General features: G+C 38.7%; 1 long non-coding RNA gene across 1 annotated transcript; it reads left to right on the top strand.

Annotated features, from left to right (window-relative positions):
- The first annotated feature begins 4980 nt into the window (after positions 1 to 4980).
- LOC114231935 (uncharacterized) lies at positions 4981 to 24643 on the top strand. The gene is made up of 3 exons (XR_008556391.1): positions 4981 to 5070; positions 20709 to 20788; positions 24331 to 24643. It is a non-coding gene; the product is annotated as an uncharacterized LOC114231935 (long non-coding RNA).
- Positions 24644 to 26115: the final 1472 nt, after the last annotated feature.

Raw genomic sequence — 26115 nt, 5'->3', positions numbered from 1 at the left:
CGAGCTAAAAAGGAATTAAACCCATCAATTTTATCACATTAGCATACTGCTGAACCAAATGGCCCTAACAAGTCAGTTATTAGATTGCTGAGAAAGAAATAAAAAAGAGACTGAATAAATACATACATGCACTGAGATTGGCTATAAAGTATATCAGTCTATTATGTGAGAAACTGAGGGCTTTGCCAAGACTTACCTTGAGTAATTTTCTATCTCCATATCCCGAGGGATAAAAAAGATGAGATTTTTTCCTAAGATCATGATCCTGGAGACACAGCTTTTCTCCACTAGGTTCTCTGTAATATTCTATATTCATATTGTCCAGTACAAAATTTTGAGGCACACCAATAATATTTACCAAGTTCTGACCTGGCTCAGTTGGCTGAAGCATCATCCCATGTACCAAGAGGTTGCCATTTTGATTCCTGCTCAGGGCACATGTCCAGGGTTTTGAGCTCCATCCCCAGTAGGGGGCGTGCAGCAGGCAAAGGATGCTTCTCTCTCATTGATGTTTCTCTCTCTCTCCCTGTCCCTTCCTCTCACTCTCTCTAAAATAAATAACATATTTTTAAAAATATTTACCAAGGTGTAACATTGGGGATAAAAATTTAATATTTACAATTCACATAACCTGTATATAAATAAACTTTAATGAAATTATGTGAACAACTTTTTCTAGCTCTTCTGTTTTTCCCAACTTTTATTTAAGAAATTCCCCTTGTTTGGCCAGTGTTGCTCAGTGGTTGAGCTTCAACCCATGAACCAAGAGGTCACTGGTTGGATTCTCCGTCAGGGCACATGCCTGGGATTTCCAGCTGGATCCCCAGTGGGGGGCATGCAGGAGGAAGGGAGAGGGATAGAGAGATAGAGAAACTTTTATGAGAGAGAAACATCTCTCTATCCCTCTCCCTTCCTCTCTCTCTCAAAATCAATAAAAAACATTTTTTTTTAAAAAAAGGGTTTAATTCACACCCTAAAGTGTTTTTCCCCCATGAAAAAAGAAAAAAAGAAATCCCTCCTGTGGTAGTCAAGAATTGGGCTGGTAATCCAATCTCCAATGTTCAAAGCTCTGCTTTTAAATTTCTAACTATGTGACTTTGGGCAAATTACTTAACCTCTATAGGCCCCAGTTTCCTCATTTATCCAATGAGGATAATAATACCAACTTTTACATAGGTATATTATGAGTATTAAATTAGTTAATTCATAAAAAGCATTTAGAAGAGGATCTGACACACAGTAAGCACTCCATAAATGTGAATTCCCACCTGCTGGGGCACTAACTTTTCTTGCTTCTCTCCCTCCCTCCCTCCCTCCCTCCCTCCCTCCCTCCCTCCCTCCCTCCCTCCCTCCCTCCCTCCCTCCCTCCCTCCCTCCCTCCCTCCCTCCCTCCCTCCCTTTAGATTTCAGGCTCAAAAGCTTTGGCCTAAGATTAAAACTGTCCTCTTATTAGATTCATCAACTGCATTGCTTTGAAAACCTCCAAGTATTCTTTTCTTTTCTCAGTGTTGGACCATTTTACTCTCTTTCTCTGTCTGAACACCTTTTTCACTGGTTCTGTAGAGTAAGTTTTCCATTTACACATTGAAAGCTTTTTTTGTGATTACTAGGGTATGAGTTCCTTGAAGACAGGGACCGTCTCAATTTTCTCTATTACCCTTTCTACCTCACTGCTGCAAGTCTATGCTAAAGAAAGATTTGTTTAATAAATAAATTCATTCATTTAGCTTTTGTATTTTTTGCTCATTTTATGCTGGTTATTCTAATCTGAGCTTCCAGTTTTCCTGAAAATTCTCTTTCCCCATTTATCTCTGGACATTTTAACTTCAAAATTTCTCAGTAACTTGCACCTACTTTTGTGTTTCTCCTCTATCTCTTCCCCTGCCTTCAGAGGTTACCAGTATTCTACATTTTGTGCTTCTCATTCCATTGATGTTTTCTTTTTTAAAATGTAGGTTTGTGACAAATGTATATATGCTAACACAATAAGTTGTTTAATTTGTGTGTTTTTGAGCTTTATAAAAATGCTATCATCCAATATATAGTTTTTTTGGGATTTACCCTATTAGCATTATGTTTCTAAAATTCATTCATGTTGTTGTATAGAATGGTTGTTTTTTTCCCCCCAATATATTTTTATTGATTTCAGAGAGGGAGAGAGAGATAGAAATATCAATGATGAGAGAGAATCATTGATCAGCTGCCTCCTGTCCCCACACTGGGGATGGCGCCCGCAACCCAGGCATGTGCCCTGACCTGGAATCACAGGTTTATGCAAAACCACTTAGCCACATCGGCCGGGCTGATTGTTCATTTTCAATACTATATAACAGTCCATTGTGTGAATATACTACAATTTATTCTCCTGCTGGTACGTAGTTGGGTTGTTTCTAGCCTTACAAAAATTTATAAACAATTATGCATGCCTCCTGGTCACATATGCAAGTGTTTCTTTTGGTTATATACCTAGAAGTAGGGGTGCTGGTTTGTGGAGTTTGTGAATGTTTAACTGTGAGATAATGAATGCCAAATCGTTTCTCACTCTCCCACAATTTATAAGAATCCTACATATTCCTCAATATTTGGTATTTTTACACTTAATTTTTGCCAGTCTACTGGGGGTAAAATGGTATATACCTATTTCTTTTTTATAGCATGGAAATCATTCTTACCTAAAGCTTTTTAAAACTTCCTCTTCCTTTCAATATTAAGAGTTTGTAGCCTGCCCTGGCCAGCTTTCTCAGTGTTAGAACGTTGGCCTGCAGACCAAAGGGTTTTGGGTTGGATTCCTGGTCAAGGGCATAAACCTGGGTTGCAGGATTCCCAGCCTGGTCAGGTGCACGCGGGAGGCAACCAATCACCGAGTTTCTCTCTTTCTGTCTCTCTGTCCAATTTCCCCCGCCGCCCCCCCCCCCCCCCCCCCCGCCGCCATCCTTTCCCTCCTACTTTCTCTAAAAGTCAATGGAAAAATATCCTCAGGTGAGGATAAAAAATAAGCCCTGGCAGCTTGGCTCAGTGGGTAGAGCGTTGGCCCACAGACTGAAGGGTCATGGATTTGATTCCAGTCAAGGACATGTACCTCAGTTGCAGGCTTGATCCCTGGGCCTGGTTGGGGCATGTGCGGAAGGCAACTAGTTGTTGTGTCTCACATTGATGTTTCTCTCTCTCCCCCTCCCTTCCACTCTCTCTCTAAAAATCAATGGGAAACAATATCGTCAACTGATGATTAACAAAAAAACACACAACTAAATAAATATGCCCATTCTTAAAAAAAAAAAAAAAAGGAGTTTGCAGCCTGATCTGACATTATTGTGCTTGGGATTCTGTTGAGAGAAAGCCATTTATTTGTGTGATAGTTTCTGCTAAAGATATAAAAGCTGAGATGGGGTGGAGGCTGCTAACTAGGTTGTTTGAATATTGCTTTTAGGTTGATCTTATATAAATACCAAATTATACACAGTCTAAAATTTCTTGTTACTACTTTACAGAAATGGAAATGTGTTAAATTATATTCTTTGTTATTGACCCATCACAAATATATCTGGTCTTGAGTTAATACCTATCTGTAAAACTATCTATAATAATAAAAGCGTAATATGCTAATTAGACCAGATGTCCTTCCAGATGACTTTCCGGATGAAGCCAGGGCTGCGAGGGAAGCCTGGATCCCAGGTGCCAGAGGGAAGCCGGTGCTGGCAGCCAGGGAAAGGAAGGCCTATTCTTGCACGAATTTCATGCATCAGGCCACTAGTCTATATATAAAAGCCTAAGCAACTGTCCAACCATTCAACTGGTAGCTATGATGCTTAATGGCCACCAGGGGCCAGACGCTCAATGCACAGGCATGGAAACATGGAACAGACTGATGAATCTCGAGGGAAGGGGGAAGGGGGAGGACAGGAAGAGATTAACCAAAGATCTTATATGCATACTAGAGGTTCAGTGCACGGATTTGTGCACCGGTGGGGTCCCTTGGCCTGGCCTGCGGGGAACGGGCCAAAACCAGCCCGGTGCACTCATTTGTGCACCCGTGGGGTCCCTCAGCCTGGCCTGCAGGGATGGGGCCAAACCTCGCAGGCTGAGGGACCCCATCGGTGCACTGGGCCTCTAGTTTTAAATAAAAGGATCCTTTAATCTGTTGATCTGGAAAATTTCTACTGAATCGAGCTTAGTAAAAGCTATCTTTATATAATTCCTTGTATTTAATTGTACCAAAGAGATTCAACTTACCCTCTTTTAACATGGTTATACTATCTAACACAAATTAGTCTCTCAAAGAAATTTCAGAACTCCAAACGTTCATCTTACTACTGTTATCCACTGAATTGATACACACATTAACCAGGAAAATAATCCCAAACAGATGGTATAGCTACATTGTGCCCTAAAACATATTGTGTTTTTTTTTTAATTGAAAAAGCCATCTTGTATATGGTTTTCATCAATAACTAAAAACACATGGAAATGGAAAAAGAGAATCCAAGATAAATGGCAATATATGTATATTTTAAAGAAAAACTTTTATAGCACCTTGTGTTTATTGTCTTTAAAAACAAACACATGTGTCACTTACCTAGTTTTTCTTGATTTTGAATGAAAGATTTTTGAAGGAAGGGGCTGTGTATTTGCTTTACGCTTCCTTATTATATTGCTAAGTATAGTGTCATATCCCAAAGGGGAACTCAGAAAATACGAATTGAGTGTAAAAGTCCCGTCTTTATCATCAATATATGTTGACTGACAGAATGACGGAGGGAATAGTTATGACCAAACCATAAGAAAGCTGCAGTTTACTACCTTCTCTCTGGTCAATAGCTATTGCTGGAATTCAGGGTGAATACATTTATTCCAGTTAAGTGTTTTTCAGCTTTACTTATATAGCGAAAACTGTGTGTAGTAAAGTTGCTATCAGTGTTTGGTTTCTTTCTCTGTTCTCTTTTCAAGCCAGGTGTTCATCCTCATTTCCTCATTCCAGATAGTCACCACTATATTGATCAAGGAGCTGCTGAAGGGACACTGACTCCTGCATAGCTCCCTCCAAGTGGGCGCTTTTTCTTTCCATCATGCAGAGTAAGTGAGCTTTTGTTGTTGTTTGTAAGTGGTAATCTATAAAATGGGGCAAATTTAGAGGTTAAGCCTTTACTTCTCACATGGATTGCAACATGACAACATTCTCACCATACTAGGCAGCCACCAGGAAGGCCGTCAATGATTCCTGACTTCCGGTATTTACACACTTTTATAGCCCTCATTGTATGAGGATTGGTCTGTATGACCAACAGAATATGGCAGACGTAGTGGTATGTCACTTGCAAGATTAGATTATGAAAGACTACAAGGACACAGGGACCACGGGCCAAATTGGAACCTCAACTAGTTCTAAAGGGAATTGTTTCTGAGGTTGGAAAGTGCTAACCCAAATTCCATGCCAAGAAGGTCCAGGTCTTTCTTGGATCTAGAAACAGTGAGAGAGAGAAAGACCTAGAGGTATGAATAGAAATAAGTAGGAATGTCACTAAAAGATAGTGGACAAAAAGAGACCACCCTTGCCCTAACTGGTTTGGCTCAGTGGATAGAGCGTCGGCCTGCGGACTGAAGGGTCCCGGGTTCGATTCCGGTCAAGGGCATGTACCTTGGTTGCGGGCACATCCCCAGTAGGGGGTGTGCAGGAGGCAGCTGATCGATGCTTCTCTCTCATTGATGTTTCTAACTCTCTATCCCTCTCCCTTCCTCTCTGTAAAAAATCAATAAAATATATTAAAAAAAAAAGAGAACACCCAATGAAAAGAAATGAAATATGATATATGCTCTAACATGGTTGAATCTTAAAAACATGCTAAGTGAAAGAAGCCAGTCACAAAGACCAGATACTATATAATTTTATATATAATGAAGGGGTGGAGGTAAGGTGGGGGTTTGGGATGTCATGGCTTAGTTCAGGTTTACTTTGGAAGTAATAAAAATGTTCTAAGGCCGAAACTGGTTTGGCTCAGTGGATAGAGCGTCGGCCTGCGGACTCAAGGGTCCCAGGTTCGATTCTGGTCAAGGGCATGTACCTTGGTTGCGGGCACATCCCCAGTAGGGGGTGTGCAAGAGGCAGCTGATCGATGTTTCTCTCTCATCGATGTTTCTAACTCTCTATCCCTCTCTCTTCCTCTCTGTAAAAAATCAATAAAATACATTTAAAAAAATGTTCTAAGACTGATTGTGGTGATGGTTGCATAACTCTGTAAATAAAGCCATTGAATTATACATTTTGAATGGGCAAATTGTATAGTTTATAAATTATATCTCAATAAGGCTGTTTAAAAAAAAGGACTGTGGCTTCCATCTTGGACGTTCTCTCTCTTCTATCACTTGTTCTGAAGGAAGTCAGCTGCCATGTCCTGAGGACACTCAGACAACTAACTATGGAAAGACTTATGTTATGAGGAACTGAGGTTTCCAGCTAATAGTCAAGGAAGAACTGAAGCCTGCCAAATAACCTTTTCAATGATCTTTGCTAATCGTATAGGTGGAAAACGGTGTCTTATTGAAGGTTTAATTTACACTTTTCTATTATTAGTGATATTAGGCATGTTTAATAGTTTAAAGGCATTTGTAAGAGAAAAGAAATAAAAACACGAATGCCATATTCAATGGTGTGAGGTGACATCTTTAATCCCAAGGCATCAAATATGAAAGTTAAAAGTGGATGGAGATGCCCTAGCTGATTTGGCTCAGTGGATAGAGCGTCGGCCTGTGGGTCGAAGGATCCCGGGTTTGATTCTGGTCAAGGGCACGTACCTTGGTTACAGGATCCTCCCCAGCCTGCCCCCCCCCCAATTCTCCCCTCCCCCCCCTCCCCATCACGTCAGGGCTCGTGTGAGAGAAATCTTTGTGTTTCTCTCATGTCAATATTTCTCTCTGTCTTTTCCTCTTTCTTCCACTCTCTCTAAAAATCAATGGAAAAATAACCTCAGGTGAGGATTTTTTAAAAAAGTGATGGTGAAATGACAAATGACTTAGGTTAGAGAAAGGCAAAACCTAGGTACTGCAGCAATAAGCACACAGATTTGTCCCATGGAACCTCAGAGAGCCACGGAATTGGAGGGGTAAAGAATATATGCAGGGAAGGAACGGGCTGAAGGGCATGGGTTATTTAAAAGTTCTTTATAAGGTTCATGTAGAACCCAGATGCTCAGCCTCCACAGGCACCATAAGTAGTCAGATGCTTTCTTCTACTTCACCATACAGGAGATGGAAAGTGTCTTCTCTGGAGAAATTGAACTAGGGAACCTCTGGACTTGGTTACATCAAGCTCTGAGGAATGATTATGAAAACAAATGTATGGGCCCTGGCCACTGTGGCTTGGTTGGAGCATCCTCCCATACACCAAAAGGTCACAGGTTCAATTCCCAGTCAGGGCACATACCCAGGTTGCAGGTTTGATCTGCATTTAGGGAGCCTGTAGGAGGCAACTGACTGATGTTTCACTTTCACATCCATGTTTCTCTCTCTCTCTCTTTCTCTCTCTCTCTCTCTCTCTCTCTCTCTCTCTCTCTCTCTATATATATATATATATATATATATATATATATATATCCCTCTCCTTCCTCTCTCTGTCTCTCTCAAATCAATAAGAGCATGCCCTTGGGTGAGGATTAAAAAAATAATAAAAAATAAAATATAAAAATCCTTGTGTAACTTAAAACAAAGAAAGAAAACAAATGCATGGGATGAAAACATGAAAGTCTATATTCTAAACAGGATATTCTGCTTGTTTCCCTACGCAGCTTTATATTAATTTTTTTCCTACTCAGCTTTAGAAAGCTAGCAACCAGATTGTTTTATCTCCAGGCAAGAGATAAGAGGATATTTCTTTGAAAACCTGAACTAATACAGTGAAAATATATTTTTCTCCACATTAATTTTTAAAAAGCCATGACATAATAGATTCATAACACATCCAGAATATAACCACCTCTCCCCACCTTCACTTATGACCATTCTGGTGCTAGCCACCATAATTCCTTACTTATTATAGCATTTTCCTGTCCCTAGAGCTAACTGGCAACTTAGCAGTCAGAAGAATCCTATATAATAAAGAGCTAATATGCAAATGGTCATCACGCAGTCAAGCCAAACCATAAAGGCTCAGACACTCAACACTGGGGAGAGAGGAATAGGGACCAGCCAGGCACAAATGAGCTCGAGAGAGAAGAATGGGGATCAGCCAGGCTGCGGCTCGGGAGAAGGACAAGCTGCACGCCCCGCGGTCCCAGGCACCAGCGGCTACGCCTGTGCCTGTGGCCCGGCCTGGGAGAGGGACAAGCTGCATGCCCTATGGTCCCCTGTGGCTGTGGCCAGCCTGGGCGAAGCTAGCCTGGGTCCTGGGTGCCTGCAGCCAGCCAGAAGAAGGGAAGCCCAGGTCCCGGATGCCTGTGACTAGCCAGAGGAGAGAATCCTGGGTCCCGGGTATGGGGCGAGGAGGTTAAGGGCGATCAGGCCAACAGGGGAGTAGTTAGGGGCAATCAGGCAAGCAGGCAGAGGTGGTTAGGGGTGATCAGGCAGGCAGGCAGAGGGATTAGGGGTGATCAGGCAGGCAGGCAGGTGAGCAGTTAGGAGCCAGCAGTCCTGGATTGTGAAGAGGCAGTCCGACATCCCCCAAGGGGTCCTGGATTGGAAAGGGTGCAGGCTGGGCTGAGGGGACCCCCCCCCCTGCCATGCATGAATTTCGTGCACCGGGCCTCTAGTCTTTTTATAATAGAGGTTCGATTATATTACTTTTCTATCCTTATAATTTTTATCTCCCTTTATTTTTTCAAAGCATATTATATTTTTCAGATATTATATATTTATTTGCTTAATTATTTATTACATATCAATCTTGACTAAAATGTAAGCTCTCTAGGGCAGAGATTTTTTCAATTTTTGTTGACTGCCATATCCCCAGAATCTAGCATAGCATACATTTGATGGCTGAAGGAGTCTATAAATAAAGGGGTGATCATATATACTTTTTCTCTTTTTATTATTATTATTTTTTAAAATATATTTTATTGACTTTTTACAGAGAGGAAGGGAGAGGGATAGAGAGTTAGAAACATCAATGAGAAGCATCGATCATCTGCCTCCTGCACACCCCCTACTGGGGATGTGCCCTTGACCGGAATCGAACCTGGGACCCTTAAGTCTGCAGGCCGACGCTCTATCCACTGAGCCAAACCGGTCAGGGCTATTTTTATTTTTTAAATTGTTAGTTATTGCAATAAATTTTCTGATGTTGAACTATCCTTGCATTCCTTATGTGATTCCACTTTGTCTGGTCTTTAATTCTTTTAAGATGCTGCTGAATTTTATTTGCTAGTATTTTAGTTACTATTTCCTCAGTAGATTTTCTTTAATTGTGGTACCTTTACTAGATTTTGTTCTTTTATCTGCTTTGGATTGAAACAAAGGAGCATTTAAAATATATATATATATATATATGTGTATATATATATATATATATATATAATGGATTAGGGAGGAAGGGAGAGGAAGAGAGAGATAGAAACATCAATGATGAGAGAGAATCATTGATTGACTGCCTCCTGCATGCCCCCTACTGGGGATCGAGCCCGAAATCCAGGCATGTGCCCTTGGCCGGAATTGAACCTGGGACCCTTCAGTCTGGAGGCTGACACTCTATCCATTGAGCCAAACCAGCTAGGGCAAAGGAGCATTTTTTTTTCCTCCTCAAGGCAACATAAATTTATCTTGCTTAGCAGAAGAGAGATGAATTTGCTCTAATTTAAAGAACCAGGATTATTTCAACTCATATTTTTCTCCAATGTTTGAGGTTTAGGTTCCTCTCAACTCTAGTTCCACTTACTGATCATGTCCATCAAAGTGTTGGTGAGGATGTGGAGATATTGGAACTTTCATATATTACTGATGGGAATGTAACTGGGTGAGCCCATTGTGGAAAACTGTTTGGCAGTTCCTCAAGAAGTTAAATCTAGCCCTTGACATTTTTCTCAGTGGTTAGAGCATCAGGCCTCAGATCGAAGGGTCTCAGATTCAATTCCCCATCAAGGGCACATACCTGGGTTACAGGTTTTGATCCATGTCCCTGGTTGGGGCATGTGCGGGAGGGAACCAATTCATGTATTGCTCTCAATCGATGTCTCTCTCTCTCTCTTTCTCTTCTCCCTCCCTTCCACTCTCTCTAAAAACCAGTGGAAAAAATATCCTCAGGTGAGGGTTAAAAAAAAGAAGAAGTTAAATATAGAATTACATATAATCTGGTAATTCCACTCCTGGATATATTTCCAAAATAATTGAAAACAGATGTTTAAACAAAAACTTGTACACAAATGTAAATAGCAGACAAAAGATAGGAACAACTCAAATATCCACCAACAGATGAATGGATAAACAAAATGTGATACATCGATACGATTAATATTATTCAGTCATGAAATGAAGTACTAGTACATGCTACAACATGAATGAAACTTGAGAACATTATGCTAAGTGAAAGAAACCAGGCATAAAAGCCCAAATATTATATGATTCTATTTATATGAAATATCTAGAAAAGGCAAATCTGTATATTGAGGTAAGTCAGTCTCTATAGCCTAATAGACAGAAAGCAGACTAATGGTTGCCAGGGGATAGGGGAAGGAGGGAATAGGAAATGACTGCTTAATGGGTACAAGGTTTTTCTTGGGGTGATGAAACAGTTCTGAAACTAGATGGTGGTGATGGTTGCACAACATTGTAAAAAGTACTTAATACCATTGAATTGTATACCTTAAAAGGTTAAAATGGTAAATTGGATGTTATACAGAGTGGGGGAAAGGTAGGTTTATGGTTGTTCATATAGAAAATAATACAATAATTAATTCCACTTGTATTATAACACAAAAGTAAACCCTGTCTCACATACTCATCACTGTAAATCTACTTTTGGCCCCTCCTGTATGTATTTTACCACAATAAAAAGTAATACCTTATGCTTTGACCCAGAAATTTCAATTTTAGGAATTTACCCAGAGAAAATAATGGGATGGATGCAAAGATCTAGCCAAAATGATGCTCACCGATAGGTTATATAATAAAATGCTTTTTAAAATATATATTTTTATTTATTTTTAGAGAGAGAAGGGAAAGGAAGAGAGAGAGAAACATCAATGTAAGAGTGAAACATCCATCGGCTGCTTCCTGCACGTTCTCTACCACGGATTGAGCCCACAATCCGAGCATGTGCCCTGACCGGGAATCGAACTGGTAACCTTTCTAGGCACAGGACAAAGCCCAGCCAACTTGAACCACACCAGCCAGGGCACTGATTGGTTATTTAGAATGGTAAAAAAAACAACAACTGGAACAGTCCAGAAGTAGGGAGTTGACTTAGTAAATTATGATAGCTCCATATTAAGGAATAATATACAGTTATCAAAAGTCATATTAGAGAATAGTTATCGACACGGGGAAATGTTTTGGTTAATATATATGTCCAAAAAAGGGCACAGATCACAGAGCAGATATAATGATCTTTTTAACAAGAAAATAATCTACTGTAAAAGAACCAGAAGGGTATACATTAAAAGGTTAACAATGGTTATCTTTGTATGTTGAAGGTATAGGTGAATTTTGATAGTGTTCCCTTAATTTTATGTGTATGTTCTAAATTTTCTGCTTTGAAAAATTTAATAATAAAATTATTATTATTTTTTATTATGTAAATGCCTTTATTTGAACTAATACATTGCTATCGGATTACATCATTTTTCAGAGTTAGAGTAACATAATCTTGGAAACTATAGCAAACAGCTAGACAAAGCAAGAGTACATAAGTCCTACATATATATTTTTTATGTTTTAGTGACCACATCTCCTTGTCTTAGGTATTAAATTAGAAAATCTATTGTACACTTAGCATACCTGACCTCCTGCATCCTACCTAAGTTCTGAGCATACTCTCTCCACGAAAGTGTCCTATTCAACAGCATTTTAAATCTAAAGAGAGAATTTGATAACACAGGTTTTAAAACAAATAAGCCGAAATTGAACCAAGTGTGTTAAGACAAAATATATGTCAACTGTTTACAGCTTGGGTATGAGGGGGAAGATGCAAATTTAAAGTACAGAAAATGAATTACTTTTGTAACTTGAAAAAATAAACAATGCATGTTATTTATAGCAAGAAAACTATCCCAGGATCATTATAAAAATCTAGAAAAATAATTTTTAAAGTAGAAAATAGAAATAATCTAGTATCTCACTACTTTATGAAAAAAATACCATAAATGTTTGACATGTTTTCTTTTACATGAATTAGTGCTTACTCTTACACTCAGTTTGTATGTGTTCATAATATATGTAAATTAATAAATCCACATAACTATAGAGTATATTAATTACTTCAGTTGTTATATATCAATCACTATAAATGAATCTTTACTGTGAAAGGGCTACATGACCATTGTAATAATTTAAATTGTTACAGAAATACTTTATAAAGTCTACTGTTCCCCCAACCCTTCCCAATCCCACTTTAAACTAACTACTAATATTCATAATATTCCAGAAAATTTTGATCATAACATACATCACACACACACACACATACTATATATATGTATATATATTTAATTTTACCTAAATTGGATCATACTATTTATACTGTTCTGAAATGTAGGTTATTTCATAATTTTGGAATATTTGCATGTTGTTATATATAATATATCTTATTCTTTTAAAAAATGTTTTTATTAATTTTAGAGAGAGGAAGGGAGCGGAGGAGAGAGAGAGAGAGAGAAACATCAATTGGTTGCCTCCCTTATGTACCAGGGATTGAACCCACAACCTGGGCATGTGCCTTGACTAGGAATCAAACCAGTGACCTTTCCGTACATGGGACATTGCTCAACCAACTGAATCACACCAGCCAGGGCTATCTTATTTTTTAAAATAGTATTAGAGTTTTATATAGTATGAATTTACCATACTATATTTAACCAGTCTCCTAATGATAGACATTAAGTTACTTCCAAGACTGTAATTTGTGGCTAGTAGAACAGTGGTAAGGGAGCCCCTCTGTTTGTATATCTCTGCATGCTTGCCATAGTATTTCTTAGATGTGTATGATATTTTAAAGGAAGAAATGATAACGCTTGATGACAAGTTGGTCAGAAGCTTGGTTTGTATCAGTTCAACGAGGAGTTGAAATTGGCATCAATTCATATAAAGCTCTGAATTATAAACCAGAATGCCACTTCATTAAATTATAGTAAGAGGTATATCTTTTTGGAAACAAATCCATTGTCCAGAACTCCCCTTTTCTTGGTTACAGATTCTCCAACAACCAGAAAGTTGATTCAAGAACAGGATATCTTACCTAATAATAGAGAAACATGCAAATTGACCGTACCTCCGCTACACCCACAGCCAATCAGAGTGAGTATGCAAATTAACCCAACAAAGATGGCGGTTAATTTGCATACATACCTGGGTCCTGGGAACCTCCTAGGCACCCAGGTCACTCCCAGCCAGCCATCGGGGGTGGGAGGGATGGAGGGGGTGGGGCTGAGCCTGCGATTGGAGGGGTGTGGGGGTGCCCACTTCCCAAGCCTAAAGCCTGGGGCAGAGGCTTTAGGCTTGGGAAGGGGGCGAGCCTGTGATCGGAGGGAAGGGGAAAAAAATCAATGGAAACATATCCTCAGGTAAGGATAAAAAGAAAAATAAAGAAATGTCATATCCTATGAAAGACACATCTTGAAAATGCCTAAAGAAAGTTGTCATTTTTTCATGGTGAAGGGACTGGAGTCCGTGTTGATGAAAATACCTTGGTGGCTGCGGTGACTGGCAGTGGCTGCAGCAGCGGGATGATGGGGCTGGCACCTTCCCCTGATCAGCCCAGTGGCCTCCTGCAAAGGGAGGCCAGACTGCAGCTTAGGTCTGCTTCCAATGGGGAGCAGGCCTAAGCCATCAGTAGGACATCCCCTGGGGGCTCCCAGTATGTGAGAGGGGGCAGGCTGGGCTGAGGGACCCCTCCCCAGTGCATGAATTTCGTGCACCGGGCCCCTAGTTTTAAAATAAGAAGACTTAGCTTGTTTGGAGGTTCTAATAGGGGAGCACAGCTACTAGTATACCCTTGACTGAAGACTGGTCCTCTCCTCTAGGGGGAAGGTTGTCCTCTTCGACTGAGTGCGCAGCTTCGTAAAATAAGGAGGTTAAATATACTAAAGGTATTTTTTTTTCAAGCTATGAAGGATTGAGTCATCTTTCTTCACTGAACTATCTACTTGTCACACAGATGGCATGGCTCACGCTCTCTGGTTCTAGTGCTGGAGTTATGTTGACATATTCTTACTTACCTGTTCTACTCTTTAAAGCAACTCTATAATGAACTTGCCCTTGCTATTCACAGTATTTCCATCATTTTGGTTGCATCTCATTTGGGGCCAACCTACTGTCCACTATTTGTTTCTTTAGATGAAATTCTGTGTAGTGTTCATACCAGACTACTCCTTTCCTTTCTTAGTTCTTTCAGCTCCCAAAGGGGCTGAGGGAGGATGAGGAGAACACTCCTTCCTTTCCTCCCTTTTAATAGGTCCTTCCACTCATTCATTTCATTTCAAATGGAGAAATCCGTTAACTGGAACCATCAGACTTCCACCCTTTAAGTGGTGGCTTGGAGGAGGAAAAGAGGGCCATTTTCAGCTTTCAGGGGCTCTTGGCTCAAATTTCCACAGGAATAGTAGAGGAAGGGGGTGGCTATTTCAGTCATGAGTGATTATGTTCTGCAAGGCTAAACCTATAAATATTAAATGCCAATTTTTGTGGTGGTAAATGCCACCAAATTGGCTTGCCTTTAAAACTACACATAACCCTGGCAAATATAATTTCAGCTCTTTTCTCACACTGCGGTATCCTTTTACTTACGCCATACTTTGACAGAAAAAGAATGGAACAAGCTTCATTTTGATTCATGAATGTTGTTTTTATTCTAAATACCCCATGTGAGGGGAATGCAAATGGACACAAGATATATGCAAATTCACTTGCATACCCAAAGAAGGCAAATGAGGCTTATATAGTTCTTAGGTTCCTTGATCAGGCTCCCTGGGTGAAAAGGCTAAGGAAAGAGGTGTCTGCAACTGAATTACAGAGAACGTCATGTTTGAGAAGGGAGAGGAGAGATGTTGGCTGCCATACAGCTCCCAGCATTCCAGAACCTGCATATAAAAGTGAGTGCAGCTGCCAAGGCAAGAGAAGGAGCTCAATGAAAGAACGGCCTTCACTGGCATGAGGGCGCCCAGGGCACAGAATGCACAGAGCAGGATAAAATGGAATCTCCAACTTTTCTGCTTTAGGGTTTGACCCCAAATCCCTGCCTATAAGTCTTTAAACCACTGACTATCTCTTCTTGCCTCCTCTCTTCTCTTTCAGCCCAGGCCAGGACTAGGGTACAGTGAGTGAGACACAAAACTTAAGGAGAGCCAAAACACTCAGTCTTAATGTAATATATTTTTAAAATTAAAAATGAGTGCAAAATAATCTATGATGAAAAGTCAAAATTTCAAATATAGACAGAATTCTGTCCTGCACTTTTCCCTGCCTTAGTCACTTCACCCTAAACCTGACCCTGATTCCAATGAAACTTTATTTGCAAAGCAGGTGGCTGGTTATGTTTTTTTTTTTTTTTTTTTGCTTGCTATTTTTAAACCACTGTTTTAAAATACTATTTTTCTTGATCACTGAGGGATTTTTTTGTTTTTGTTTGGGGCACCTATTAAATTTGGTGCCCAAATGGGGAGTGTGTTACTCATCTTACCCTAGTTCTGGCTCTGTTTGATTCTCTCCTTTTTTCCTTTTTTTTTTTTTTATAACCTTATGATGATTCTGTTTGTGAACAAGCTCTTTCCTGAATTTGACTTATTATAGCGAGAACTGGGAACATGCAGGCTTTTGCAGAGAGCTTTCCTCATTCCACCTTCATTCTTTGACTTCTTTCTCTGACATCAGTTCCCTGGCAGAGCACTCTTAATTTTCCTTTCCTGTCCTTTTGTTGCTTTTCTTTTCTTTTTCTGAGCAGTGCCTCACATCTCCGACATTTCTTGATCCCAGCTAGCCAAGATCTGTCATCTGTGATCTCCAAGAGCCCCTCAATTCCTGTACTGACTTGAGACAACTAGGAAAAAAGAGAAGTTTGTTCCACTTGTGACGGAGGTTCTTATGTTTGAATCATGTCCATCACTCACAGGGCCGGAAAATGTGTACACACCATGACAGAGACATGCCAAAATATCTCTGAGTTACTTATGCCTGTGCTGTGTTTATAGAAGAGGATTTGTGAATGGTCTTTACTTTGGGTTGCCTTAACTTTTCTGTTCTATCCTAGGTTTGCATTACAGTAACATCAGAAGTATTTTTAAGTAATATATATTCAACTATACACAATGAGAGGGAGGGTGGAAAGGAGAGAAAGAGAATTTAAATTTTGAAGGTAAAGCTGAACCATTCCCCAAAATGAGGATGTATTCCGGAGCATGAGAAGGGAGATGTGAATGTGGTGTTTCCTTACAAAGCTATGTCTATAGGACTGTACTTTATGAAAAGTTTTAAGGATATTTAGAGTAATTTGTCTGTGATTAGCTTTTTCCTTATGTGTTGATTTCAGCGCCCCTCCCCTGCCCCCATCAATGCTATTGCACTGGATAGTAATGAATGATTGTTGCTCTTGTGTTTTGTAATAGTGTTTTTCACTTGTTTTCTCATCCCTAATATTGGGATAATACTAATACGGACCTCATAGGGTAACTAGGAGGGTTAAATGAAGTAGTGCATATAACGTGCCTGGTGTTTCGTAGGTATTCAGTAAATATTAGCTATGACTATAATAGGTCTGAGGTTGCACATGTGAATGAAAAAGGAGCCACATACTAAACCTGACAAGCTCACAGGAGGCCTGCATGATGGGCCTTACAAACTCAGAGACGGAAAGTAACCTCATAGGTTGGTATGAACATAAAAATGGTGGGTAGGCATGTCCTAGGCATGCAACTTCCTTAACAAAGGTCAATCTTTACTTAAATGAGCCTGTTTATTGCCTTTTTGCATCTAAGATAACATATTTTTGAAATGTCAGAGAAATCTCCTTTTCCAAACCCTTCAGGGCACAGCCATTGCACAGAGTACAGACCACAGCGCCCCTCATTGTTATCTGGTTTCCCACATACCATCTCTATATGCTGTAAACGTTAATTATTAACTATCCTGTACCCATCAATGTGAAGGAAGTATGTGTCTCCTGTTTTGCTTTTTATCCAATCCCAGAGATTCCCTCCCCTTTTACTTTCTCCTGCCTCCTTAATCTACCACCAATGGATTTCATGTAACACTCTTACATCTTGTCCTTTTATTTTAATGTACAAAATAAGCTGCAAAACTGCCTTCTTTGAAGCATTTTCTCAGTCTTTTAAGATTTTGCTTCCTGGAAATTGTCATCAAATTGGCTCAAATAAACTCATAAAAGTTATCTACAGGTTTAGACATCAATACATGGCTGCATGGTAAGTCTACAGTTTGAGGAGTTGCTACTAAAAATATTGACTTCTGACTATAATGCTAAGATCTAGTCAGGCTTTCTTCTAACAGCATGTTATGAGTTTGTTTGTTTTTCATAACAACATGTTTAGTAAATTCATAGATATGAACAATTACTAACTTCTAAGGACCACAAAGAAAATGTGATACACTTAGAGCAAAATGTTATGAAGTAGACTTACAGCCTGGGTCCCTTTTTAATTTCTACTAATAGTTATCAACTACATTTTAATTCCTTGTTCTATTCCCAGGTGTTAATGGGAGATTATCTTCCTTCCATTCTTAAGCTTGCTTTGCATGTTTAAAAATATCAGTTTTGGCACTAGTGCTAAAAGTTTTAGCAATTTGGTAAAAAGATCCCAAACCCTAGCTGGTTTGGCTCAGTGGATAGAGTGTAGTCCTGCGGACTGAAGGGTCCCAGGTTCAATTCTAGTCAAGGGCACATACCTGGGTTTTGGGCTCAGTCCCCAGTGAGGGGGAGTGTGGGAGGCAGCTGGTCGGTGATTCTCATCATTGATGTTCTATCTCTCCCTCTCCCTTCCTCTCTGAAATCAATAAAAAATATATTTTAAAAAAAGACCCTAAGAGCAGTTTCCTCCTATTTTCTCTTATCTGGTTGGGGCTCAGTCCTCATTCTATTATATTTATTAAGGGGAAAAGTCCCATCAATCTTCCAAATATTTAATTTCTCTTCTCTTAGCAAAAACTTACAGGGAAAGATAAAAGGGTATTTTACACATACCTTTTTCTAATTAGGGATTTCCTTGATAGTTGGCTTTACATAATTAAGCTGAGAAAACCCCCAGCATCTATTATCACTCCTTTCTAATCATTGCTTAATACCATTAAAATTGGTTTCTCTAGAGCAGAGGTTGGCAAACTATGGCCTACAGTCCTGCTGCCTGTTTTGTAAAGAAAGTTTTATTGACTTATTGTGCATGGCTGCTTTCCTGCTACAACAGCAGAGTTGGGTTGAGACCATATGGTCCAAAAGCCTAAAATATTGACTGTCTGGCCCTTTAAGAAAATTTTTTATGGACCTACTGCTCTAGAGCATCTGTAGCTTTTGGCTTTGTGGTCAGTTGTCTGTTGCTGAATAATGAATTACCCTACAATCTAGCAGGTGAAAACAACAGATATTTATTGTTTCACAGTTTCTGTGGGTCAAGAATTAGGGAGTGGTTTAACTGGGTAGTTCAGCCTTAGGGTTTCCCAGGAGTTTGCAGCCAAGATGTTGGCCAGGACTCCAGTTATCTGAAGGCTTAATGGGAGTTGAAGCATCCTTCTAAGATGATTCATTCACATGGCTCTTAGTAGAAGGCCTTAGTTCCTTGCTAGCTCTTGGCAGGAGATCTCAGTTCCTTGCCACATGGACCTTGCCATAGGACTACCTGAGTGTCCTCACAACATAGCAATTGCCTTCCCCCAGCAAGAGATCTGAGAGAGACCAAGGAGAAGGCTATAACATCTTTTACGATCTGGTCTCAGAAGTCATACATCTTTATTTACGCCATACTCTATTTGTTAGAAAGAAGTTACTAAATTCAGTACACACTTAAAGAGAGGAGAATTCAAAGCTTCACATTGAAAGGGAAGGTATATCAAAGAATTTATGGACATATTTTAAAATCACCAAGCTTGATTGTAAACCTTTTTTAAGGTGTTTTTTAAAGGCCTAAAATGAGTTGACAAACTTTTTCAGTAAAGAGCCAGTTAGTAAATATTTTTGCCTCTGTGGGCCAAATGGTCTGTTACAACTATTCAACTGTGTATCAGGAAAGTAGCCATAGACAATAGGTAAATAAATGGGCATGGCTGTGATGGGTAAAATTTTATTTACAAAAATAGGCAGGGAGTTGTATTTGGCTCATGGGCTGCAGTTTGCTGACTCCTAGACCAGAAGATTATTTTCCAAGAACACAAATAAAAAAGTCAGCTCTCATAGAAGACATAATTTAAAGCCAGAGATCTGCACCTTTGGCCCTTTCCAACCAGGTCATAAGCTCCTCCAGGATAAGAACCATGGCTTATGCTTTTTATTCTTCTTCAGCACTTAATAAGATTCTGGGCATATAGTTGCTATTTAATTAGTAAGTGTTTATTATTTAATGGATTCATAGTATTCCATTGTATGACTATAATACTTAACCAGTTGTTTCTGGTCTTTGTTAGTACAAATAAGCTGCAAAAAATATGCTTCTTATATATATTTGTATACACATGTGAGTATATTTTAGGAAAGACTCCTAGGAATATAATTGCTCAGTCAAAAATCATATATACTTTTAATCTGACAAAAAGAGTTTAAAATTAAAGATAATGTTTAACTTACTTCATATGTACAATATTTCAAGACAAAGAAAAAGCTACATAGAATGACTTTATCTATAGACTTGTGATCTTCATAGAACCCTGTATGCTCTTTCTATGTAAATAGTACAATTGAATGCTAATGACTAATGTATGTATTGTCAATGTGGGGTCTATAGGCTACAGAGCAGGCAGAAATGAAACATGTCTCCCATTATCATGCTTTCAGAAACTTCTTGAGATGCCTCAGAGAATGTTTAGATTTCCCAAAACATACAGAAATCAACACTAGCACTGCCCATGCCACATCAAAAATTTATATCTTGGAAGTCCTTGTTAAGACACAAGTATATTCAGGCAGCAGTATATTCCTGAATATCTCACTATCGTGTCAGTGCATCCTATGGAAAGTCCCAAGGGATTAGCCTTACCTCAGTGCATCAAGAAAGAGGTGACATTTTAAAGAGTTATTTTCTACTAAAAGAATCATTATTGTGGAAAAGGGGAGGAATGGACCAAAATGTGTTAAGTACTTACTAAGTAGCAGATTCTTTACTCATGTTTCCTGTTAAAGTAGATATTATTATCTCTCTTTCACAGACGAGGAAGCATGTTCAGAGGGTTTGTTGACTTTCTGGTCAAAAAGCTAGTAAGTAGTGGTCAGAATTGATTTGCATTGAGGTCTTTCTAACTCCAAAGCTGGTTCTGCTATATTGCGCTGCCTTCCAGTGTGCTCAGAATGCATTGATATCATCATGATAGAGACACAGAAGACTTCAGGGCGCTGATTCCCCTTGTCTGGCCTTATGACATTTCAGGGAAACTGCAGCCATTGCTCTGTTTTGCTCTGTCCAAGAAGAAGCAGGAGCCGTCCACCTGAAAGCAGACTTTCTAGAAGGTAAAGGGAAGCCAGCAGAAGAGATAGATGGGATAATAAGAAGGAATGACCTTGACCTAGAGTTGAGATAAATTATTAAATTCAGTCATATTCTCTGGTCATTATGCTATTTAGAAGAAATAAAAAGGGGAAAAGAAAGAGAAGGCAAATAAAGAGGAAAAGGGTGGTGGTTAGGGGGAATATCTGAGAAGAATGAAACTATTTGCTATTAATGGTTCCAATGAGGCAAAATCAAAACTGAAACTCCTTTGCTGTTCTGTTCCTCTTTCATGATTTTACTTTAGGGGGAAAATCGATTTCAGTGTATTTCAGCTTCTCTACCTAAAAAATATTAGAAACAAACTTTGATTCTAGTAACTACTTTTCTCCCTGGCCTAGGAGATTGTCCATGGATTGTATTTCTTAATATATTATATGATATGTACAGACATATAATATAATATAATGAAAAAGCTAGAGGAAATTTCATTAATTTGGACTCTATTAATTCAGAATTTATAATAAAAATCAGCTATTGGTCATGCTGAAATTTATTGGTAATACGCTCATGTGCTGCTGAACAACAGAGATGCATTCTGAGAACTGTGCAAACATCATCGGATGTGCTTACACAAACCTAGATGGCATAGCCTACTACATACCTAGACTATGTGGTATATAGCCTATTGCTCCTAGGCCACATCCTGTACAGTATGTTACTGAACTGAATACTGCAGGCAATTGTAAAGGGTACAATAAAAATGTGGTATAAAAATTAGAAAATGATACACCTGTATAGGACACTTACCATAAATGAAGCTTGCAGAACTGGAAGTTGCTCTGGGTGTCAGTGAGTGAGTGGTGAGGGAATGTGATGGCCTAGGACATCACTGTACATGAAGCATGTCAAACTCACGGGCCACATGCGGCCCACAACCAATATTTTTGCGGCCTAGCCAATATAACGGTATGTAAGAAACATTTAAAAAAAAGTTCATAACTTAATTTTTACAATATCCTGTTATACATAATTATTAATAACGAACTACAACATTTGCTAATGACTGATTACTATAATCGTGTTGCATTCATTTCCCTTATGCGCCTTACATGCAGGTGCACCATTTCTCTCCACTAATACTAGCAGTGAATATTTTAGCAGCTGATTGCCATGTCATTAATCTTGGACTGACTTGTTTGGTGTGCACAATAGGAAATATTTCACTATCGAAGAACAAGAAAAATAGGTTTATTTGCATTACGCTTATTAATTTGTGCAGTTATTCAGTGTCTGGTAAGTTAATGTTCAAGAAAAATATTAATTTTTATTAAAATGTTTTATTATTTTATGTTAACAATTACTCATTTATTTCAGCCCTTTGTATTCAGTATGTCTCTATCGAAATAAACCTAGGTTTCTACGAAAATTGAAGCTTTTGTTTTTGTGTGGCCCACATAAACTTAAACCTTGTTTATTTGGCCTGTGTTAGCCTTTGAGTTTGACATGCTTGCTGTGCATGATTATAGACTTTATAAATACTGCACACTTAAGCTACAGCACATTTTATAAAAAATGTTTTCTTTCTTCAGTAGTAAATAATATTAGCTGAAGGGATTAAGCAAAACAAACAAGCAAACAAAAAACCTGATAGAAACATTATAGTGATTACCAGAGGAAAGGGGAGAGGGAGGAAGTAGAAGAGGATATAGGGGAGATAAAATGGTGATGGAAAGAGACTTGACTTGGGGTACTGAACTCACAATACAATATACAGATGTATTATAGAATTGTACACCTGAAACCTATATAATTTTATTAACCAATGTCACCCCGATAAATTCAATAAAAATTATTAAGCTAAAAAGCATAAATAATCTTAGCTTACTGTAACTTTATAAACTTTTAACTTTTTAAAAATTTATTTTAGAGAGAGAGAGAGGAAACATTGATGTGTGAGAGAAACATTGATCAGTTGGCTGCCTTCTGTATATGCCTTGACCAGGGATTGAAACCCGAATCCAAAACCTGGGTATGTGCCCTGACCAGGAATTGAACCTGCCACTTTTTGGCCTATGAAAGGACACTCCAACCAACTGAGCCACACCAGCCAGGGCAACTTTTAACTTTTAAAAAACCTTTCTAGCCTTGGGTAGTGTTATTACGTGGTTAGTGTCAGTCCTGCCCCCTGAAGGGTCTCAGGTTTGATTCCCGGTGAAGGGCATATTATGTGGGTTACAGGTTTGATCTCCAGCCCGAGCCACGTGCTGGAGGCAACCTGGAAAAAAATATCCTGGAGTGAGGATTAACAAAACAAGCAAACAAAAATAAATAATAATAGTAAAAAACTTTTCTACTCTTTGGTATTAATACTTAGCTTAAAACACAAACATACCCTCGCTGGTTTGGCTCAGTGGATAGAACATCGGCCAGCGGACTGAAGGGTCTCAGGTTCAATTCTGGTTGAGGGCATTACCTCTGGTGCAGGCTTGATCCCTGTCATGTCCATGTTTCTCTCTCTCTCCCCCTCCCTTCCTTCCACTCTCTCTAAAAATCAATGGGAAAATATTCCCGGGTGCGGATTAACACAGCAAAACAAAACAAAACAAAACACAAAACACCTTGTACACCTTATCAAGTATTATGCATTGTAGGTTGTGCTAAGATCTCATGTGGCTTCATCACTAGACAATAGAAAATTTTCAGCTTCCTTATAATCTTATGCTACCACTGTCTTATATGCTGTCCATCATTGACTAAAACGTCGTTAGGCAGTGTGTGCTGTATATATATATATTTTTAAAAGACAATGAAGTCATTGAAAAAACAAATGGTGATATTCAACTCATTTAAGAGAATTAGTTACCTATAAGTAATTTAAAATCATTTGATGTTTACTGCTTTAGTCTGAATTCAGAACAAAAAAATAGTTGACATTATTCAGCAGTGAAATTCTTGTTTGCATGACATTAAATAGCAATTGAATTAATCCCTAAGGGAATACTATACAGCCTTAGATCAGTTTTTAGGGAAAGTTGAAAGTAAGAGGTTAAAAAATAATTTTTGTAAGGAAGGGTTATGCCAAAAGGAAGTAGAGAATTACAGTCTAGAAAGTATTATTGGAATTCACATGAAAGAGGTTTTTTGGTGACATCCAGAGGTCAGTTTTGGTAGTGTGGTATGAATGGAAGCAAAATTTCAGGTTTTGTAAAGAAATGGTGGCTTCTAGAGAACATTCATCCCAAATGTGTGGCAGGGAAATGAAGGAGAAATGGTTGAGGGTCGACCTATGAACCAGGAGGTCACGGTTCGATTCCCAGTCAGGGCACATGCTTGGGTTGCGGGTTTGATCCCCAGTAGGGTGCATGCAGGAGGCAGCCGATCAATGATTCTCTCTCATTATTGATGTTTCTATCTCTCCCTCTCCCTTCCTCTCTGAAACCAATAAAAAAATATTTTTTTAAAAGAAAAGAATGAGAAGGAATGGGATTAAGAGGCTGGGCAGAAAAGGAAAAAAATTAATAAATTAGACTTCGCAAAATAAAAATATTCTGTTCTTTGACAGACACTTCAAGAAAATGAGAAAACAAGGCACACACAGGGAAGAAACACTTGCAAGACATATACATATCTGATGAAGTATTGGTAACTCAAATATGTAAGAGACTCTTAAGAAAACAAGAAACCCAATAAAGAAAAAAATGGGCAAAAGATGTGAACATGTTATAAAAGAAGATATACAGATGGCAAGTAAGTACTGGAAAAGATGTTTCATGATTGGTCATTAGGAAAATGCAAATTAAAATGACAATGAGATATCACTGCACACTTAGTAGAAGGGCTCAAAGGAAAAACAGTAACAACTGATACTGTCAAATGCTGGTAATGATGGAGAACAACTGGAAATTGTATTCATTGCTGGTGGGAAGGCAAAATGGTCCAGCCTCTTTGGGGAACACTTGGCAATTCCTATGAAATTAAACATGCAATTACTTTGACCAAACAATCCAATTCTTATTTAAGAGAAATGAAGACTTACCCCGACAAAAAACCTCTATGGAAGTTTTGTAGCAGCTTTGTCCACATTTTTTAAAGGTTAGAAATGTGCCAAATGCCTATCAACTGGTGAAACAAATTATGGCATACCTATATAATGGAATACTGCTCCTCATACAAAGGAACAAACTACTGATACATGACACACCATAAGTGACTCAAGAGCATTATGCTCTGTGAAGGAAGCCAGGTTCAAAAGACAACATACTATATGATTCCATTTATATGACATTTGGAAAAGGGAAAACTATAGGGACAGAAATCCAATCAGCACTTACTGGATGGCTGAGGGAAGGGAGGTACAAAGAGGTATGAAGACTTTTTTTTTTTGGTAATAGAAATACTATGTATCTTGGTTTTTGCAATGGTTAAAACTTTTGCAATGACAAACTGTTTAAGTTTGTCGAAATTCATAGAACTTTACATCTTAAAAGAGTGAATTTTACTGTATGTAAATTATACCTCAATCAACTTTTTAAAAATTCGGAAAGGGTTGGGTAGAGAATATTTCCTTGGCAAAAGTAGGAATATTTGATCTCGCATGTTTTTTGTTGCTTTAAAGAATTTGTTTCCTCTACTTAAGGAGCCGCTTTCCTCCCCCGCACCCCCCCTTTCCCGCCCCCCAACTAACTCCTTATTCTCCTTTGGGTTTAGTAAAGCATTACTTTCCCCAGAAAACTTTACCTGACCCCATAAACTTGGAATGTGCTCTTGCTATGTGCTCTTAATGACACTCTTATTTAGTCCGTATGGAGGGTTATATCATACTCGATTGCAACTGCTTATTGAATTGTCTTTTTCTCTCTTTATTCTGTAAGCTCCACAAGGGCAGGAATAGCATCCATCTTAGCTAACTATTGCAAAGATATTTGCATTTAGCACAGAGCCAGGAATAATATTTGTTGAATGAAGGGGAGAAAGCAAAAGGTTTGGAATGGCTCAATGAAAAATTGAATATTAAATTGATAAGGAATGAAAAATATGTAAGTTATTTCCACAACTACATCTCTAATCCTGACCTCTAACCCATGTTTCACCACCAATTCTGATTTTCTCTCATAGCTTCACATGGATGTACCACCGTTACTTTAGCCTTAATATTACTAAGCAGAAGTAAATTTTCTTCCTCCTCAATTTTATTCAAATTGAATTCTTTTCCCAATTATTCTATTTCTGTCAAGTGGTATCTCCATACTTACAGTTTTCCAAAGGAGAAACCTTAGAATTACATTTAACTTTTTCTTCTATTTGCTCTCTCATCTAATTTGATATAAAAATTTGTAAATCCTTTTAA

Source organism: Eptesicus fuscus, chromosome 6 (genome assembly GCF_027574615.1).
Source record: "Eptesicus fuscus isolate TK198812 chromosome 6, DD_ASM_mEF_20220401, whole genome shotgun sequence".
Lineage (NCBI taxonomy): Eukaryota > Metazoa > Chordata > Mammalia > Chiroptera > Vespertilionidae > Eptesicus > Eptesicus fuscus.
Note: the sequence above shows the minus strand (reverse complement) of the source record. Positions and strands in the feature narration are given on the sequence as shown.